This window comes from Symphodus melops (genome assembly GCF_947650265.1).
Source record: "Symphodus melops genome assembly, chromosome: 12".
Classification (NCBI taxonomy): domain Eukaryota; kingdom Metazoa; phylum Chordata; class Actinopteri; order Labriformes; family Labridae; genus Symphodus; species Symphodus melops.
In genome coordinates, this window is record NC_136702.1 from 11,653,356 (window position 1) to 11,659,493 (window position 6,138).

General features: G+C 42.2%; 1 protein-coding gene across 1 annotated transcript in view; it reads right to left on the reverse strand.

Moving 5' to 3' along the window:
• The window catches only part of LOC306832363 (plakophilin-4-like), a 72,112-nt gene extending 66,035 nt beyond the window's left edge, over positions 1–6,077 (reverse strand). The window contains 1 exon segment of the mRNA XM_079356980.1: positions 5,871–6,077. The gene's annotated coding sequence lies outside the window, so the exon portion shown is untranslated.
• Positions 6,078–6,138: the final 61 nt, after the last annotated feature.

Here is a 6,138-nt window from a genome sequence, read left to right on the forward strand (position 1 = left end):
TTGGAACCAGCAGCTATAGGCTCAGTGAATACATGAAACCACGACCTCACTACAAATTTGAAACTACAAACTCAGCAAACATTGCAACCATTTCAAATACAAAAAAAGGGCCAAAATTAAGAAACATTTTTGGACTATTAGTAAAATATTGATGTTTGCAAGTGTGACAATGAAGCAGCTTTTACTTTTTCTTAAAGACTGTGTTTGATCTTCTCCGCCTCCTCGGAAAGTACCTCATCTATAATTCTGTACACCTCTTATTCCATTCTGCAGACAGCATGGCAAAACCCTAATCTGATGCTCCCTGCAACATAAACTTCTTTCCAATACGCCTTTGCATGTATATGAGACATTAAACCAAATAAGGGGGAACTCTGCAGAACGATCAGTTAATAATTATCCTGCCGTTTGTAGCTAAGTGTGAGATGTTGGAGAAATGGCAGGTTGCTGCAAACAAGAAAAAAAAAACAACTGCGGCAGTGCAGCTTTTACTGGTACTGCAAACGACTCTTAACAGTGCACAATAAAAGCTACTATACGTGCAACTGTTTCACTGATTTTTCTTGCACATTAAAGCTATGCATTTATATTACGAAGAAAACATTCCCTGAAATTATTTTAGCAGCTAAACAGTTCTTTTTCAAATTGGACAGTACCAGAAGGATATGCTCAATATCATGCATACTAAACAGACTCTATTTGAGAAAACCCAGGTAATAACTGGAAGAAGGAGAATGCGTATACCCAATCCCTGAACCTAACTTTCAGGACACTGACGGCCATTGAACTGTGAGGCAGACAGAAAGGGAAAGCAATAAGGAATGTAGTTGCTTAGGTAAATGTCAGGTCAGCCAACCAGCACCAGCTGGCATTTTAAAACAATGACTTGGCTCATGTGAGTTTACAGTGCATTTGATATCCAAACTTTTTAATCGACTGGCATAGTTTCACAAAGAATTGACGGTGCTCTGCTCGTACAGACTGACAAAAGGCGATTATCTCCGACTGAGACGTCCCTGAGAGGAATGTAGGGTCTGCTCGATGGCACCATATGGATAATACATCAAAGCGAATTTAATTGAAAAAATAAATCACACTACAAAAGTTGGTTAGAATGAATTCCCTTTATATGTACCCTGTAATAACTCATAGAGGATGTGTATGACTTTGCAGTTCTGCTGAGGTATCCGGGGGTTTATTTGAGGCGTTGCTTAAATTTATATCCTCTGGGTGCTACAGACTACGAGTGTGGGCGCCATCGCTTTCATTCCATCGCATCAGAATGTCTCCAAATCTTTTCTCATCTCCTGTGTATGAAATAAAAAAAAATATGCTGTATTTGTTTACAACTCTTCACAGTTCACACTTCTGCTGTGTGAGAGACTTTTATGACATCTCCTCAGCACTTCGGAGTTTATTTCATCTTCACCGGAAATCCTTAAAAGATGTGCGAGCGCCTGGGAGTGAAGGTCTCAAAAGCGGGAGAGCTTGGCATCATTTAGGGTTACTGGAGCATGAAGAGATTGCATTTACAAAGCCTTTAAAATACAGATCAGTGATAGACGACAACATGCATTTCAACAGGTTGGAGGGTTGGTGTTAAGACAGGAAAGGGCTAGCTGTTCTGGAATATTTCTTAGCTTGTCGACAGAGCACATCTGACAACAGAGCTTTGTTGTAAAAAGAAAGTAAACTTATCAGGTGCAGTTGTATCAAATCCATGCACTGCTGCCTCTGGGCTACAAAGATTTTCTAGCTTTGATGTCATCGCTCTATCAAGTTACTTTGAAAAAGAAAGAAAGGGTACAGTAAAGACTTTGATATCGCCTGCATTCAGACTCTCGAGCAGCATGCAAAGCTTAGCATCTACAAAATGCCATTTTAAAATGTCATGTGCTTGAACTGTATTTATTCATTCCTGGTGTCAACAACTCTCAACTTTTCAGAGTTCATTGGACTTTTATTTTTCGCTGCATGTCTTCTTAATGCCTTGACATTTAAGGACGTGAATCTCCTGCTTCTAGTCAGGGTTACATGGAAACAGGTGAGGTGACCGAGCAGGCACAGACTGTCTCAATTTTTAGTTCAAGTCCAGGAAAGGGGGCTCAACCCTTGTGATCATGTAACCTGACATTGGGGAGATGCCTTCACCTTCTGACTAAATCCAGCCGTCGAGTGCACTCACATACCGCTCTGGGATGATACCCGATCCCACAAACAACTATTTTAAGGTTTAAAAATGTCGAAAGCAAGAAGAAGAAGAATGCTGCCGAAGTCTGTGCTGAAACAATGGCTGAAGGGAGGCACAAGTGAGTGAAAATGAGACATGAGTTAAACAGAAAGCTCCAACATTACCTGGTACCAATTCATTTATCCATCGGTAAGTGGGTTACTTACTTTTTACTTCACGTAAACTAAACAATCAGTTGCAAACAAAAGAAAATAAATAGGAAACACTAAAGATCTCCAAGAAACTACAGATCAGTGTTACACTTTTTGGAACACTATGCATGGCTTAAAAAGTCATTATTCAACATTATGCGTCACTTTAAAAAAAATGCATGTATTTATGAGGAGATGGTTGTGGTTTTAGGACTTCTTATTGAGCATGTCATTCATTCTCTCCATCGGGATGGACTCCCGCTCCACTACTCCTTCTACAATCAGAGATAAAGAGATAGCTTTGCCTGGGGTGATAATGTGAGTAGCACTTTGAAATATTCAGCAAGGTATTACGTGCCCCGTTGAGGTAATGCTGCAGACAGACAGGCTCAGGTAGACGGGATTGTTTGAGCCGGGAGCTTGTAGAAAGTCTCCAAAACAGCAGACGCTGGTGAGAGGCCGCTCAGTCTCTCACACTCAGCACGTCAGGCCTATGGAGGGCTATTTTACCGGACAAAAATCTATTGTGCGCCTAATCCCGAAAAAAAGCGCTGACATGCTTTGTGTTCTGTATTATCTTTAGCTGTCCGGGGTCCAACCAAAGCATGAAATCTGGGGCTCTTTCAGGAATCTATCTACATATCCAGTTAGATCAACAATCAGCCAGCAGCCGCACGTTATGGCTTACACAGAAATCTGAACGCTCTCATCTGCAGCATGCTTTAAAAAAAGAAAATGATACTTTGATCATTACAGAAAAGCCAGTTTAACAGTGGAACAGGCACGACTTCATATATCCTCATACATTCTTATACCATCTTAAAAATGTATTAAAAATGGGAGTGATCCGTCTGCTTATTGGTTTATTCCTTAAGTCTCTAGGATGATGTATCAAACACAGATATTACATATTCACAAAATAAATCCTCTATCATGACCGTTTGTTCCCAGAGGAGGCGGGAGAGAAAGATAAACTCTCTTAAGACCTCACCATGCAAATGTGGAGGGAAGGACGCTGTGAGCGGTATGTGGGATTCAATAAAAAAAAAAAGATTTTCGTCTACAGTGTGTGAAGAAAGGCTCTTCTTATTCCACCACAATGGCTGAGAGTGTTTCCCAGAGACACACACACACACACACACAAATATTCATTCAACATCTATCACACTTTTCAACCACACATTTGCATTATAATACAATCTACTGAATTGTCCAGTAAGAGTAGTGTCATGTCGACATGGACATCAATCACACATTTTGTTTGTTAGGGATTTTTTAATAACACGTTTATTCTGCATTAAAGCTACGAGCACATTGATATTATAATAGATACTTTCAAGGGGTTCGTGAGGAGTAAATTAAACAAAATCCTCCTGCCACTCAGTAAACGCTCTACATCGAAGAGCACTTGACTCTTGATTGAATTGTGAACAAGAGATGCTGACCTCCTCTTGCCTGACTGAGGGAAGAGGTCGATACTCCAGCACTTCAACACACACACACACACACACACTGACATAAGAACGATAATCATTTTGTTCCCAGGCAAAACGGCTGTTGGGGGGGGGGGGGACTAGAAAAACTTTCCTTGTCTTGAGGGGGGAGGGGGTACTTTTTGATCATAGTTGAAAAAAGTAAATCTGACATGTTGCCTGATGCAGGGGTGAGGGCGTAAGCCTTGATGTCGGACCAGGCTTAGGGAGTGAAAAAAATACAAGGAGAGGAGGCCGGCCAAAGGGCGCTAAACTATTCAACTGTTGTCAGATTCCATTTAAAAGGACTCACCGTGAAGACTGAGTCAGACAAACACAATGACATACAAAAGATCTTCTGCGGGCATCTCTGTAGGTCTCTCTCCTAAGACACAAGGATGCCCATCATGCAAACATTATTCTTAATATCTCCGTTTAAGTTTCATTCAAAAACATGTTTTGTTGTCTTGCCGAGCAGCAGCAAAACACACAACAGGGAATGACCGATAAAACTGTCATGTTGGCTGAAGGTCTGACCTGCTTTAATATCTCACCAATAGTCACACTGATTTGGATAATCACAAGAAAATAACAGCAAAAAAACGTGGAGGGAGAGTTTTACACTTAAATCCAACATCCTGCTGTCCTTTCACTTTTACACTAACACCACCCTGAATGGAAGTCGGCTGTGTGGCAGGCAGCGCGTTTCTAGCGTGGTAATGTGAATCACAAGGGGAGCAACAGAGTGATTCCTCTCGGGTGTGTGAGAATGAGTGAGCGCGAGTTCGCCAACATGAACTTATTCCGTTGCCTGAGGAAAACGTTTTACTTGCATGATCATGTTCCTATCAGCGTTGCAGGAAGATAACCTTTCTGCACCTGCATGGCAACAGGAGAGTCTTAAAGCTCCCAGTGCCATCATCGTTCATGCGAAAGCCTGGTGAGACATAACCTCGGGTGAATAAACATTATGACAGAATAAATAAATGCCATGTAATCTTTTTTTGTTTTATTGATTTATTTAAGTCTTAGCCAGACTGCAACATTGCAGGGGGATTTAAGTACAATGAAATGCTCTATTCTGCTTGCGAAGGCATTTATTAAAGTAGGACTTTAGTCATGTTCATACAACAAATATTGCGTTATGTGGCATACAAAACATTCTGTTAGAAATCAGCCCTCCCTTTAAAACCGAAGTAGAACAAGGTAAAGGACATGTGCCTTGTGTAAGACTATAAATCCTGAGTGAGTGACATTGGATTTGTAACAGCTCCCTGGCTAATCACACAGGATCAAATACTGCATTAGGTCAGTTCATTTAAAAATGTTACAGCTTCTTAGCCAATACCAGGTAAATGTTTATCTTGTTATAATTCTTCACAGCACAAAGTAATAAATGTCCAATTGAAAGAAACGCCCCATCTTCACATGCAGATCGGGGTCATTAAATATGGCGTGATTTCAATGAACCTTGTAAACGTGAGGGTAAAGGTGAGCTCATGTGTGTTGGGAGCAAAAGGAGAGACTGGATCTCCGCCCCTCGCATTCCAGAGAGTCTCACACTGTGTAAGCCTCACCTGCCTTTTCATGCACCTTTTAACAACACGCTTTCAAGGACATTCACCGAGAAAAGTGACTTACTGTGTTTTTGATAAACCCCCCCCCCCCCCCCCCAACACACACACACCCGAACAGTAGGTGGGTAAGTTTTCGTCCAAACGCTAAAAGCAGGACAAGGAAGACAGCGCGTGAAGGTCCCCTCAAAGGTGTGCGTTGTTGGCGATGACTCGGTCACAAGAAAAAGATTAGCTCAGTATTAGATTCACTCCCGCTGTGAAGAAGCCTCAAGAAGTTTTCCCTGCGTTACAAGGATGCATCGAAAAGCCCACTATTACTTCACACAGTGGAGTCCCGACTTTCTAAGTTCAGGCACCCTCCTTCCTTGCGCACAGATCCCTTTATTTTCCCCCCCAATTATTCCGCAGTTTTTGAAGCAGCGCGACGGATAGGAGTTACCTTAAGAGGACTGTTGTGAAGCTGGCTGAGCTGCGACTCGGTTCTGCATTAGTACAGGTAAGTTCACCGGTAAAGTCCAGTCCTTTAGTCCCATGCATGTGGAGGAGTGAAACGCGCCTCCATGAAGCTACGGCCGAGAAGAGGAGGAGAACGACCCCTTCGCTGCTCCCTGCCTCCACGAGCAGTCCCAGGCAATGCGAGCGTGCATGACGTCAGTGGGAATGTGGGAAAGCAGTACACACACCTCATTGGTTACGACGGAGATAAG